The sequence below is a fragment of the Desmodus rotundus genome, chromosome 7 (genome assembly GCF_022682495.2).
Source record: "Desmodus rotundus isolate HL8 chromosome 7, HLdesRot8A.1, whole genome shotgun sequence".
NCBI lineage: Eukaryota > Metazoa > Chordata > Mammalia > Chiroptera > Phyllostomidae > Desmodus > Desmodus rotundus.
Window position 1 is genome coordinate 16,833,936 of NC_071393.1, and position 14,665 is coordinate 16,848,600.

General features: G+C 41.6%; 1 protein-coding gene across 3 annotated transcripts in view; it reads left to right on the forward strand.

The window, feature by feature from the left end:
• The window catches only part of TTC28 (tetratricopeptide repeat domain 28), a 569,569-nt gene that overhangs the window by 361,855 nt on the left and 193,049 nt on the right, over positions 1-14,665 (forward strand). The gene's annotated exons all lie outside the window — the stretch shown is intronic.

Genomic DNA, 14,665 nt, shown 5'->3' on the forward strand with positions numbered 1-14,665 from the left:
AGTGAAAAAATTTTAAATACATAAACAATGTATTGTCATCATGGGAACTCTAAATCAAAGAAAGAAACAAAACATTTAGTCATAAGCCTGCAGGAGACGTTTGTCAGATTATTCATCTGTTCACATGAATTTCCTCTCTTGAGCCACATGCAGATGTCGGTCTGCTCTACCACTCAACTAGTTAGGGAACTACACCGAGTCTCAGTTTCTTCACTTGTAAAATGAAGATTGCACTTGGGTTCTTTCGGTTTCAAGAAACAGAAATTTATGAAAAGAATTTAAGAGAAAGGGAGTTTATTGCGAGGATACATGTACCCTGGAACGGAAACGCCAGTAAGGACCACCTGCTTTCTGTATCTGATGGGCCGCTGGTGTCTCTCCCTGCTGAGATCTCTGCTGCTCTCTGAGAATCATTCTATCATTATTTGGCCTTGCCATAAGCGCCCATTCTCCCAAGGCTACCTCATGAGCCTTCTCTTTTTATGCATCCTTTCAGCTTTGACTTTACTCTTAACCATCTCATTCTCTTAATATTTATTAAAGTTCTTGAAAGTGGTTTAATCTGATTGGTTGGAGCTCCTTTTTTTCATTCCAGACCACAAAACAGATCATTGGTCATCTAATTGATTGGCTGTCTTTTAGTCAGATGCCTATACCTGGTTAAGTCACCTATGATGAGCTGATTGAAATACTGTGGTACTCAGCATGGCCAGCTGTGGCTCTCGGCAGGGATGAAGAAGCAGTTTCCCTTAAAAAGGACTTCTGGACTGGCATTCCCCATCACTGGCTTGTCTAGTATAAAAAAACTAATACCTGACTTACATGGTTAAATGTTGATAATTAAAAAAAATTATTCATGGCTCCCAATTTTCTGCTGGGTATTTTCCCAAACATCACAAACTACTGTGGCCTCTAGGTGCATAAGTCTAGAGTAACTATTTAAGCCTTGTATCAAATCAGAAAGAAAACTGCCTACTTCTGGTCAAGATGGCAACATAGGCAGACATGGCTCACCTCTTTGCACAACCATGTCAAAATTACAACTAAAATACAAAACAACCATCATTCAGAACCGTCAGAAATTGAGTTGAATGGAAATCTGTCAACTACGGATTAAAGAAACCACATTCATCCAAACTGGTAGGAGGGGCACAGATACAGAATGGGCTGGTCCCACACCCACATGTGGTAGATAAAAATTTGGGAGGGATGTCTCAGGAGTGAGGAGTCCTAGCCCCATACCAAGGCCCCCTAGGCCAGGGTTCCAATGCCAGGAGGATAAGTCCCCACAACTCCTGGCTGCAAAAACCAGTGGGATTGATGCAGTGGAAGAAACTTCTGGAGCCTCAAGCAGTTCCTCTTTAAAAAAAATCACATACAAACTTACTCAGACTCAATCCCTCTGAGTTCTAACACCAGGGTAGCAGCTTGAAAGAAACCAGTGGCAAATAAGGAGAAACCGAAATGTCTGGCATCAGGGTGAGCAGAGGCCGTTGTCCCTTTCCTAAACCCTCCCCCACAGAGCCAGCAAGCTGGTGCCATATCTGAGTCTTCATCAACCTGGCAAACACTCTTTGACCCCCCTTGGAGTCCCCAGAGACTCCTCCCCATCCAATATATGGGCAAACCCAAGCTGCTTTTCCATATGAATGGCTGGTCGTGGCTCATGCTCACAACTTCCTAAATCCTCTCAAATAAGCAACAGCTGGCCTCAGTGAACCCCAGGCCTTGTATTAGCAGCAGCCAGCCTAGATTCACAGCTTGGCTTTGCCTGGGAATCTCCAATCCTAGGACAAGTAGCTGCCATCTCAGATTGTTTCATAGCTCAAGCAGGGTGGCCCTGGACAAAACGCAAGTGGGGGCTGACCTTGACCTGCACCACCTGGGCCAGCCCACCCAATGGACAGCTGCAGACCATATTGGAACACCATCACCCTGCCCCTGCACAGTTGATTCTCCACAGAGGGTGGAGGTTAATCCTTGCCACTGACTGACCTGGGTAAATCCCTCCCATTAATGTGCCAACAGCAGCCAAGGCTCAACTACAAGAGAGGGTGAACTCAGTCCACAAGAAGGGTGTACCTTGAGTGGCCCACTTGGGTGATGGGGGCGCTGTGCCACTGGACCCTGCAGAATACCTATTGTGTTAGGTCACACCACCAAGACACAGAATCAAAGCAGCTCTACCTAAAACATAGTAACAAACACAGGAAGACTGCCAAAACAAGGAGACAAAGAAACATGGCCCAAATGGAAGAACAGATCAAAATTCAAGAAAAAGAGCTAAACAAACTGGAGATAAGCAATCCATCAGATACAGAGTTCAAAACACTGGTTATAAGGATGCTCAGGGAACTTAGTGAAGACCTCACAGCATAAAAAAGATCCAGTCAGAAACCAAGAATTCACTAACTGAAATAAAGGACAATTTACAGGGAAACAATAATTGAGTAGATGAAGCTGAGAATCAAACAAAGATTTGGAGCATAAGGAAACAAAAACCAACCAATCAGAACAACAAGAAAAAAAAGGATCCAAAAAAATAAGGATAGTATAAGTAGCCTTTGGGACAACTTTAAGAGGTCCAACATTTGCATCATAGGGGTGCCAGAAGGAGAAGAGAAAAAGCAAGAAATCAGAAATCTATTTGAAAAAATAATGAAAGAAAACTACCCTCATTTGGTGAAGGAAATAGACGTGCAAGTCCAGGAAGCACAGAGAGTCCCAAACAAGATGGATGCAAAGAGGCCCACTCCAAGACACATCATAATGAAAATGCCAAAGGTTAAAGATAAAGAGAGAATCTTAAAAGCAACAAAAGAAGTTAGTTGCCTAGAGGGGAGTTCCTGTAAGACTGTCAGCTGATTTCTCAAAAGAATCTTGCATGCTAGAAGGGATTGGCAAGAAATATTCAAAGTCATGAAAAGCAGGGACCTACAGCCAAGATTGCTCTGCTCAGCAAAGCATTCATTTATAATCAGAGGTCAGATAAAGAGCTCAGAGAAGAAAAAACTAAAGGAGTTCATCATACCAAACCATTATGTGAAGTGTTTAGGGACTTATTTAAGAAAAAGAAGAAGATCAGAACTATGAAGAATAAAATGGCAAAAATATAAATTTATCAACAATTGAATCTAAAAAACAAACTAAGAAAATGAACAACAGAGACAGAATAATCATGGATATAGAGAGCATTTTGATGATTGCCACATAGCAGAGAGTGTGGGGGAATGGGTGAAGAGGTGAGGGGGTTAAGAAGTACAAATAGGTCATTACAGAATAGCCATGGGGATGAAAAGTACATTATAGCCCTGGCTGGTGTGGCTCAGTGGATTGAGTGCTGGCATGCAAACCCAGAAGTCGATAGTTCAATTCCCAGTCAGGGCACATGCCTGGGTTGTGGGCCAGGTCCCTAGTTAGTGACGTGTGAGAGACAACTAATCAATGTATCTTTCCACAACAATCTTTCTCTCCCTCTCTTTCTCCCTTCCTTCCCGTCTCTCTAAAAATCAATAAATAAAATCTTAAAAAAGAAAAGTACAGTATATGAAATGGAATGGCCAAAGAACTCATGCATGACCCGTGGACATGAACAATTGCCTGAGGGATTGGGGGTGCTGTACGGAGGCGGACAAAGGGGGAAAATCAGGACAACTGTAATAGCATAATCAATAAAATATAATGAAAAAGACTTCCCCTAAATTTTCAAACTGTTGATTGATATTTTAAGTTTCATGTAAATAAACCACTTTTCTTTTTTCTTTTTTTTTTTTTTTTTTGCTATTATCAAAGCTGGAATTAATGTATGGTTAGAAGGTTAAATGACCTGATGGTTGACTTTGATTCCTGGGAACAACAGATAGCTCCCTTCCATTTGTTTTCGTGGACTTTCATCATGACCACGCCCAGTCTGTTAGAGCTGAGCTCCTGATCGCTCTTGCATAGCTTTGCCCATCAGCCTTGTGCAAAACTGCTAACATCCCATGGCCCTCTCCCCATAGGACTTCTAAACCAAACAGAAACTGGAACTGTTCCCATCTGTAATCTACAGACCCCAGCTCCTCTGGTACTGGGTTATCCTGTGATTCCAGGAGGAGTTAGAAGAGTTATACATACAATCTGTGCATTCTGACCCCTGCAGAAATTTAGGATTAAAATTTTTAAAATAGGACTCTAGGCTCTTTCACCTGCGTTGTGCTCTACACACAGTCTCAGATGTTAGGATTTTCCCTTTGAGTTTCCTTAGCTCCTGTGTTAAAGCACCTATGATATCATATGGCCATTTGTTTTATATACCTTTCTTCTCCTGTAGATAGTTGGTTCCTCAAACGCAGAGACCATGTTCCACTAATCTGTGTGTTCTCCCTATCTCACCTTCCTGCTTCTGTCTCTAGCACAGTAATATATGTGCTAGGTTCTGTAGTCGGCATCTGTGGCGTGAACAGGTTGTTGAAAGAAAAGCTAGAGGTATCAACTTTAGAAATACCTTCATGAGAGCCAGTAGAAGGATTACCAATGTTATATACTAATATTTATTATAATTCACATCTATTCAATACTTGATACGTATTTACCCAGCACAAGCTTACCCATGTAGGCACGTACATCTCTCTTACTTAAACATTTTTGCTTAAGACTCACACAAAGAATAAAGTAATGAGGTTCGACTTGCTATTTGGTTATTCCTCTTGGCTAAGGAGGATTCGAATCCTGGTATTGGAATAGTTCACAGTTATGGGAAGCTTTTCCTGCCCATAATGAAAAAAAAAATTGATTCAACTCACTCTCGACGGAATCTTCAGTCCCTTCCCAGCTGGTACTGTAGGGTATACTTCCAAGGGAAAATACTCCATTTCTGCTGAACCCCTCCCAGCCCCTCTCCGTGTCCCGAAACATTAGTGTATATGAGAAAAGCCCCTGGACAAGTCTGGCATGGCAGGTGAAGGAAATGCTATGGAGGCATCTCCTTTGAAGACTCTCCTGTGATGTCCAAATATCAGTTGAGAATAAGAGAGTTGTTTTCTTTTCTGGGCAATGAAAAGACAAAGAACTTCCCCCTGGTGTGCAGGTACAGTCCTATGCTGCAGTCACCTGTGAGTGTGTTGTAATAAGTCATGTCTGGATCTCTTGAGTTAGAGTTAATAACCTGCAGAAAGCTCCAGCAGGATCAATAAGCCTTTCACAGCCAGTGGAGCTCTCTGTGTACTGCTGTCTGTCCGCAAGGAATTCTGCCTCGGCCTAGCTGCAAAGGGCCTTTCCATGGCAAAAATATTTGCTTTCACTCTCTGCCCGCCTCTCTCTCTCGTACACATACTGCCACTTGGGCTGATGTGACCATAGCAAGTAGAAAAAGAGCCTGCATTTTTCCACATCAGGTTTTGTTACCTTTCACAGTAGAAGTGACGCCAGTCAGAATGTGCTGCTGCCGGATGCAGGCTACCGCCATGGTGACTTTTTCCTTCTGTCATTCCCAATGGGTGTCTGTCATCTGGTGACCAGGCTGGAGAGCAGGTTTCCACTATTTGAATATAACCTCTGGAGCCCAGGCACATCGTGTGTGTGCATCCTAAAATTTTGCTCTTCTTTAGAGGCTTTAAAAATATAAACATATCAACATGTTTTATGGAACTGTAGTTCTCAACATCCTTTCATAGAGAGCGGAAAACATCATCATTTATATCTGGTACAAGAGGACATTTTTGAGAAGTTCGGCCGTGTCTAACCCAGAATGCTCAGAATAAGGCTTCAGCGTTATTGCCATTCACCCGGAATGATCACCCTTAACTCCTGATTCATGTGCTTGTGGGATGGAAGGGGGTGGAGGAGAATAAGCTTTCATGCTAGCAGCTCTTAGGAACCTGCGTTTTGCTCTCTGCCTTACTAAACTATAAATAATGTTGGTTTGAAGACCCATTGGCTTTATTATACAATCTCCAATAAATGGTTAGGAAAATAAGAAAATAGTGAAGTCTGGGTTAGTTGAATCTGGAGTGTTTCAATAAGGTTGTTGGCTCCATATTTATTTGTCTACGTTAGAGTAGAGCTCAGATGAATTGAGTAGTTTTAGACGTGGCCTTTGTGGCCTTTGGTGGGAACAGTTGATAGAAGCTCACTCGTTATGATAGCTACTGAAAGCTGGTTATCTCCTTAATCCACTCTGTCCCTTGTTTTAGCTACTTAACCTAATTTTTTGGTGTGAGTTTTAAAGGCAGTAGATAATCTACTGAAGATTTACAAGATTAGCTATCTTTTCCTTTGAAACTAACTTTATTATTTTATTGGGGGTTGTTTTTAATCTGAAAAATACTTATTTTGTTTGTTGATTTAAATAAAAATTTAAAAACAGTTTCTACCAATAGAGAGGAGCCTTCACTTAGAACGACTCTCCTCAGATCTGGGCTATAATCTGAACATGTGCATTTAAAATTTTACTTTTATTGTGATAAAACATAACATAAAATTTACCATTTTGACCAGTTTTAAGTGTACATTTAGTGGTATGAATTTCATTCACACTGTCGTTCAGCCATCACCACCATTCATTTCCAGAACTTTTTCATCTTCCCCATTCATATGCCTTGCCCTTTAAACATTAACTCCTCATTCCCCTCCCCACCACCCTGCGGGTCCCTGGTGACCACCATTCTCCTTTCTGTGTGTGAACTTGACTATGTTAGTTATCTTTTATAAGGGAATCATAGATATTTGCCCTTTTGTGTCTGGCGTATTTCACATAGCATAGTATCTTCAGGATTTGTCCATGTAATAGCATGTGTCAGAATTTCCTTCCTTTTTAAATTTATTAAATATAGTATACAATCATTATATTAAATACATTAATATTGTATGTATGTTATACTACATTTTGTTTATTCACTCGTCTGTGATGGACAATTGGGTTGCTTCTCCCTTTTGGCTATTATAAATAATGCTACAATGAATATGGCTAAAAACCCAATATTTGTTTAGGGTTCCTGCTTTTAATTCTTTTGGATATGTGAGGTCTGTCCAGGAAGTATCTAGCCATGCGACATGAAAAGTAGAGACTATTATTGAAGAAGACACAAAAAACATTGTATACAGGGCAATGATGCCTCAGTCCCCTTCAAAGTAGGCACCTTGGGACCTCACACAGTTCTCCCAATCTCCATCAGCTGCCCCGTTGCATTTTCTTGAATCTCATAGACTGTCTGAAATCTCTTCCCTCTTAAAGGTGATTTTAGTTTTGGGAAAAGCCATAAATCATAGAGCACCAAATCTGGGCTGTAGCAGGGCTGAGTCACCTGGGTGATTTGATGCTTTGCCAAAACACTCTGCATGAGACATAATGCATGAGTGAACGGATTGTCACGAAGAAGCTGCCAAACACCAGTTGCTCATAGCTCTGGCCTGCTAAGTCATCCCAATAGTTTCCACAGCGGAATGTTCAAGCTTAGTATAAACTTTGATGCAGATTTGTTGTTCTACTTGCTCAGTCATTTTGAATGTGACAGCCACACAGTACACATGCTTGCTGAACTAGCCCCTACTGACTGGTACAGTGAAATCATCATTGTTTACACATGTGCATTCCAGTCCACTCTCCTTGGCTGCCAGGTTACATCAGTGTTGCGCAAACCATTCTGTTTATATTAACAATGTCTGGACTTTTTCTGGACAGACCGCATATACCCAGAAGTGGAATTGCTGGGTCATATGGTAATTCTGTGTTTAATTTTTTGAGGAACTGCTATGCTATTTTCCATAGTTTCAGTGCACAAGGATTCTAATCTCTCCACATTGCCAACACTTTTTATTCTTTCTCTCTTTCTCTTAATCTACCTCCCTTCCTCCCTCCCTTACTTCCTCCCTCCCTCCCTCCATTGCTCCCTTCCTTCCTTCTCTCTCTTTCATATCATTAACTGGCTATATTATAAAAGGAGAAGGGTCTCAAAAAATGACTTCAGCTTCTACCTTAAGAAACTGGAAAAAGAAGAATAAAATGAACTCAAAGTAAGCAAGAAAGGAAATAATAAAGATCATATCTGAAATCAATGAAACAGAAAAAAGAAACAACAGGAATCAATAAACCCCAAAGTTGGTACTTGGGAAAAATCAATAAAATTGATACTCCAGCCAGACTGATCAGGAAACAAACAGAGAAGACACAGATTGCCAATATCAGGAATCAAAGAGAAGATATCACTCTAAATATTAAAAAGATAAGGGAATGTTATGGTTTATGTCAATTTGTGCCAATAAATTTAATAACTTAGATAGAATAGACAAATTTTTTGAAAGATGAAAACTATAAAAGCTCACTGAAGAATAAATATATGACCTGGATAGCCCTGTATGTACTAAAAAAGTAAAATTGATAAGTTGGACTTCATTAAAATAAAAACTTCTACGTTTTGAAAGACACTGTTGAGAGAATAAAAAGAAAACTACGCAACTTAAAAATTGGCAAAAGACTTAAACATTTATTCAAAGAATGGCAATGAACAGCAAAAACAATGTAAAAATAAGCTCGACACTGATAATTTTTAGAGAAATGCAAATTTAACCCCTGCATACTTATTGGAATGGGTAAAATTGAAAAGACTGACTCTGCCAAGTCTTGGAGCAGATGTGGAAGACCCAGAACTTCCACACACTGCTTCTGAGAATGTAAAACTTTTCTACCACTTCGGAAAACAGTTTGGTAGTTTCCTAAAAAAGTTAAACACATACCTATCACACAGCTCAACCATTTCCACCCCTAGGTACTCACCCCAAAGAAAAGAAAGCATATATCCACACAATGACTTGTACGTGAATGTTCATAGCAGCTTTCTCTGTAACGGGCAAAAAACTGAAAACAATCCAAATATCCCTCAACAGGTAAATAGACAAATTGTGGTTGTATTCAAATAATGGAATGCTTCTCACTAGCAAAAAGGAACAAACTATTGCTACAATTGATACATGTAACAACATGGATAGATCTCAAAATAATTATGTTGTGTGAAAGAAATTCCCTCTCCCCACAAAAAGGGTACATACTATATGATTCCAGTTTCATACAAGTCTGGAAAATGCAAACTAATCTTTAGGCAGAGAAAGCAAATCAATAATTGCCTGGAGATGGACCCAAGTGGGGAGGGGCTAAAGGCAGGAATTACAAAGGGGCAGGAGGTGACTTCTGGGAACAATGGGACACATTCACTATATTGTCTGTTGTGATGGTTTCCCAGGTGTATACAAGTGTCAAAGCTTATTTCATTTTACACTGTAAACACTTACTATTTTATGTCAATTTCCTCAGTAAATGAATTGCATGCTATTTTGAATTATCTGTGCAATTCTGCCCTTCTTTAGATCATTATTATATCTTCTGATCATATTTGTGTTATCATTGGTCCATGGCAGAAAATTTAGTTTATTTTAATTTGAAGAGTTGATTGGAGACATTCCCCCAGGTTGAAGGAGGAACGAGTAACTTGGGACCATGGAATGAAAATTTGAGGCATTCTTGTTTTTTCAGAGAGATGTGGCATAGCTGTGAGGTTTATTATAGGGTCATTAATGTGTACACAGTATAGTTTAAGGAGCATGAGTTTGGAGGCAAAGATCTGTGTTTTTCCATTTGTTGATTCTTACTAACATTGGATAATTTGTTACTATCTGAGCCATAATTAACATTGTAGGGTTTAGGACAATTGCTGTGGACACGTTTTAGTCAGGAGTCACTTGTTTTAAGTGAAAGAACTGCTTTAAACTAGCATTAGCAAAAAACAAACAAACAAAAAAACCCAGTAATAATAATGTAATCGCAGGACGTAGACGTATGCAATGAATTCTAGGGCAGGGAGTGCAGCAGGGCCCTCAGGAGGGACTAGAGCCAAGGCAGTTTTCCTCTCATCAGCACTCCCTCCCTCCCTCCCTCGTTCAGAACCTTCTGTTCCTGCACGTTGGTCAGACCCGCAGTGGTCCTGGGACCTAGCTCTGCCTTGGTCTCCAGCTCCCAGAATTGATCGCTAGCCCCTAGTTCTCAGCAGAAGCTCCTTAGAGTTTCTGAGGCCTGATAACAAATTCTCAGAAGAGGTCATCTTATTGACGCATCTGAGTTCTGGGGTTCTGGGGTCCACTGAGGTATGAGGAGCCATGATTGGCCATGGCTGGAAGGATGGAGTCATGTAGCCCGCTCACCTACGGACTTTGAGGACAGATTCTTGAGATTAGGCAAATTAGACAGGCAATTGTAATAGCATAATCAGTAAAATATACTTTAAAAAACTACATGTATTAGAGAACCTTCACACTTCATACACCAGCAATGTCAGCGTCACCCAGGAGCTGGTGAGAAGTGCAGAATCTCAGACCCTGCATTTTTATATGACCTCAGGTGATACACACTAAAACTCAAGAAGCACCGCTTGGGTCATTGACACGTGGGGCTGGATCATTCTTTGTGGTGGGGGCTTTCCTATGCCTGGCAGGGGGGCTAGCGGCACCCTTGATCTGTGCCAACTAGCTACCAGCAGCAGCCCCCACCCCTGCCCCAGTTGCAACAACCAAACATTTTCCAGACATTGCCAGTTAGGCCTTGGGGGAGCATTGCCCTGGTTGAGAACCACTCACTGCTGCAGAGGATTAAAAGGGAATAATATGTAAAGTGTTTTGTAAACTATTAATATCTGTACAAATATTAGTCAGTCTGATGGGGTTTGCCCCCCAGAAGCCAAAGGCCATGTAAAAGGGTAGGTTTACTATCAGAATTTAAGTGAATTTTTATTTCTTTATTATGTTAGGTTTTGTAACACTCTTGTACACTTTACTGGCATTAATTTATAAAGTCATTTCTTTTAATCTTTCATTTTTTCTGATATAGTGATAAAATATTTAATTACATAGATATTGTATACCCATTAAATCTTGAACTTAGCCACTTGTTTAACTGTATTTGTTTTTTATAAAATACCTTTTGTCATTTAACAGTGAAAACCTTTCAAAGCAATCTCCTTGGGAAGTGCCTCCCCCCACCCCCCTTTGGGAAGTTTAAGCTCTAATCGTTCAGGAAGTTCTACTGCCGTGGCCAACTGCGGAGATGTGAAAACAGATCAAATCCAGTTCAAATAATTAAGTTCTAATGCACAGATGTTTGAAGCTCATGGAAATGGATTATAAAAGCCAGAATCATTACAATAGCTTTCCTTAAACTTTTAACAATGAACAGTGGAAGTAAATATTTTCTCAATTTCAGTTTCTTTTTTTGGAGAAGTAAGCCAAGTATGCTTTCCAAAGGGACTTTGTTGGCTTCACCTAATATGGTTTAAAAGTTCACTTTTAACATCCTTAATTGCTTACTTATGCTACTATATAAATTCTGGTCTTTGAGGATGGAGTCTGCTGTAGTAATAGCATTGGGTAAGCTCTCAGTGAGTACTTGTGGGGTGGAAAGAGAGCAGGATGGAAGAGCAAGCAGATAAGCTGTGATGGTGTGCAGCGTGCTGGCTCTGGCCAGCTGTCCCCGTGGAACGCACCTGCCGTGTTCAGTGTTGTGCCGAGAGCGCCCTGACAGACAGGCCTGGCAGTTCCCGGACATGTTCTCTCCACAAGCCTGACTCTGAGGACGTGTTAATCAAATTAGTTCTCTCCCTGTCAGCACATTTAATGCTTGTCCCTTGTTATGAATGAAGTTCTTTCATTGTCAAAGGCCAAAGGTCCATTTTAAAATGCAGATTTATACATATTTTAAAATAAAATGAAGAAATGGGTGCATAATTTGATCCCATTTCTAGAGTTTGATATTTGTATTACGAGGCTGAAAAAGGACCATGTAGATTAGCTGAGACCTTGTTTCCAGCCACTCCCTCTTGGGGTCATCGTGAGCATTAACAATCAGATTGGAAGGATTCATTTCAACTTAAAATCTTCCACTCTAGAGAAGAATTGTCTGGTACTGTCGTGCATGTCTGAGGATGATGAATAGCCCTTTTTTCCTTACCCAGTAGAAGGTAAAGTGCTGAACTCAATCGCCAGCCTCAGAAATAGTCACTGCTGTGTCTGCGATCCAACTTTGTTCTTGTACATTAGGTTTAGTCATTAAAATCTCACATGCAAGGGCAGAAGGAAGCCATTCTCACATGCAGAATGAATTTCGAAGAGGAAATACTTTTACTTTAGCTTCAGACGCTAAAGATACCAAGTGCCAAGGCTTATGTTTTTCTTGTCAGCAAAGAGAGAGGGGCTTAAAATCACCTTCAGGTCGTGTGGGTTTTCTGGGTTACCCACAGTGGCAGCTGGGAACTACCCTTGGGATTTCCTCTCTTTTTAAAACATGTGGGTGTTGTGTTCTGCTTTGCCTCTCACATCTGGTGATCAGAGCTCAGGGTCAACAGGGAAAATATCTGACTGTGCACGCAGAATCGCAGTTTGTCCATAAAAGATTTAGTGCTGTTTTTTCAGCCCTCTAGGTCAGGCTTCAACTGCATTAATGCTCATTAAAGAGCAGCAGTTATGTGAACCCAGGCATGTACACAGACCCCCATCAATATTGCAAGAAGTGGGTTGTGTAGCAGGGGGATGAGGGGGTGTCAGTGGGGGAACAGAATTAGCCTCCTAAGGTAAGATCAATAAAGCATGATTTAATTGCTCCCTGGATTTGTTGTTCCAAAAATTTTAACTGAGTAACTATGAGATAACAGCCAGTACTCCAGGTGTGAAGAATACAAAGTTGTATGGTTAGATATAGCCTTTTCCCTCATATACCCATAGTCTATTAGGGTAAAGACAGTGAACAGTCATAATTTGATAGGTGCTACAGTAAAGGCCCAGACAATGGGCACATTTCAGAGACAGTAACGTTTGAACTGGTCCTGAAAGTTAAGTAGGACTTCTTCAGACGGAGGTGGGGGAGATAGGGTCCTCCAGGCAGAGTAAACAGAGGGTAAGTCTCAGACGCATACAAGTTCATGCCGTGTTCAGGAGGCGGCAGGCTGTTCCAGGGGTTTTGATCTAAGGCGTGTCAACAAGGAGAGGAAAAGACTAGATGGGCACACAGGCTAGACTGTGGTGGCGGAAATAACACTGTGGATTTAGACTCTACCCAGTGTCCTAAGCAATGGCAGTCCATCAAAGCCAGTTTGTCTCCTCTCACTTAGCACCCAATGCCGCTATCTTGAAGTTCAGCCTCACCTAGATACGTAGTCCTTCACCAAATCAGTCTCTGGAGCAGAGGTGGTTCTGGGTAATTAGCTAATTGAATCTAGGATTAGTCTTGCTGCCCTAGACTGTGGCATGCCCAGACACTCACACGCTCCCTGAGCCCTTTGAGTGGGCCCTCACTCTGTTCCTGTTCGCGTGGTCCTCGTGATTGGGCTTTCACTTGGTTTCCCAATCAGCTTTCCAGTTCCCTGAACTAGAGCTTGCTTCAGCCTTCTGCCTCCTTGGCTAGAGCCCAGACACTGAGTCTTTCTCTTAGCAGCCCTCCTCCTTGAGCCTAGAACCTTCTCTCCATGTTCTAGCTGCTTGCTGGGATCCTGCTCCAACTGACAGCTTTCCTGGAGCCACACCGTTGTCACCTACTTGTTGTGAGTGCCCGTTACAGTTGTATCCAAACCTCCAATCATACCTTAGATAGCAGCGCAACTGCAGTTCTCATCTGGATTTGTTGCGTCTCCAGGGATAGAAACTTATGTTGATAATAGGCCCATGCTTCTCCTCCATGACTCAGATTCATTACTTTTTCTCACCCTAATCTCGGTCCCATCAGTTTCTTGCTCTCCCCATTAGCTCACTGTCTGCCCGACATAGCTGTGGTAAACACACTCCTAAGGCAGCCCTGGGCCCCCTGCTTCTTGGCATTAACACCTTTTATGACCCTTTCCTTGAGTGTGAGCAGGACCTGTGACTTGCTTCTAACCAATAGGATATGGCAAAAGTGGCAGAGCGCACATGATTGTATGTTCGTGGTTCTATCATGCAAGATTGTAATGCCCGTCTAACTAGCGTCTTTCCCTTGCTGGCTGTGAGGGAGCGTGTAGCCATGTTTGGGAACTACTTGCGGCAGAGAACTGCAGGTGGCCCTGGGGAGCTACAGGCAGTCTCCACTGACAGCAAAAAACTGAAGCTCTCAGTCCTACAGCTGCAGCTACTGAACCCTGCCCACAGCCACAGGAGCAGAGAAGCTTGTCCTTCCCCAAAAGAGCTTCTAGGTGAGAGCCCAGGCCAGGTGGACACCCTGAGTGCAGCCTTGCAGGGGACCCAGTTAAGCTGTGCCTGGATTCCTGAGTCACAGAACTGTGAGATAATAAATGCATGCGATTTTATGCTACTAAGTCTGTGGTAATTTTGTTACGCAGCAATAGATAAACTAATACAATGTCTCAATGGAGCAAAACAAGATACAGCAATTAGAATGTGTGTTCTGATTAAGTACTTGACTCTGGTAATTAGATGTGTAATTGTACTTTATTAAACATTTGTTCTCTCTTCTAACATTCCTAAGGAAATGGGAAGTTTTTATGTTCTACAAGGAACTGGTTCATCATCTTAAGTGTCTCATTCCTGAGACAGGTGTCCTAGGTAAGGGACAGCAGATGGGACCTAGCAGCTGGAGTAGGAAACTGAAATCAGAGATCGTGTTGCGTGTACCCTTGTGTGTAGCAGAGAGCACAGGAGGAACAGATGATTCTTAAAGATA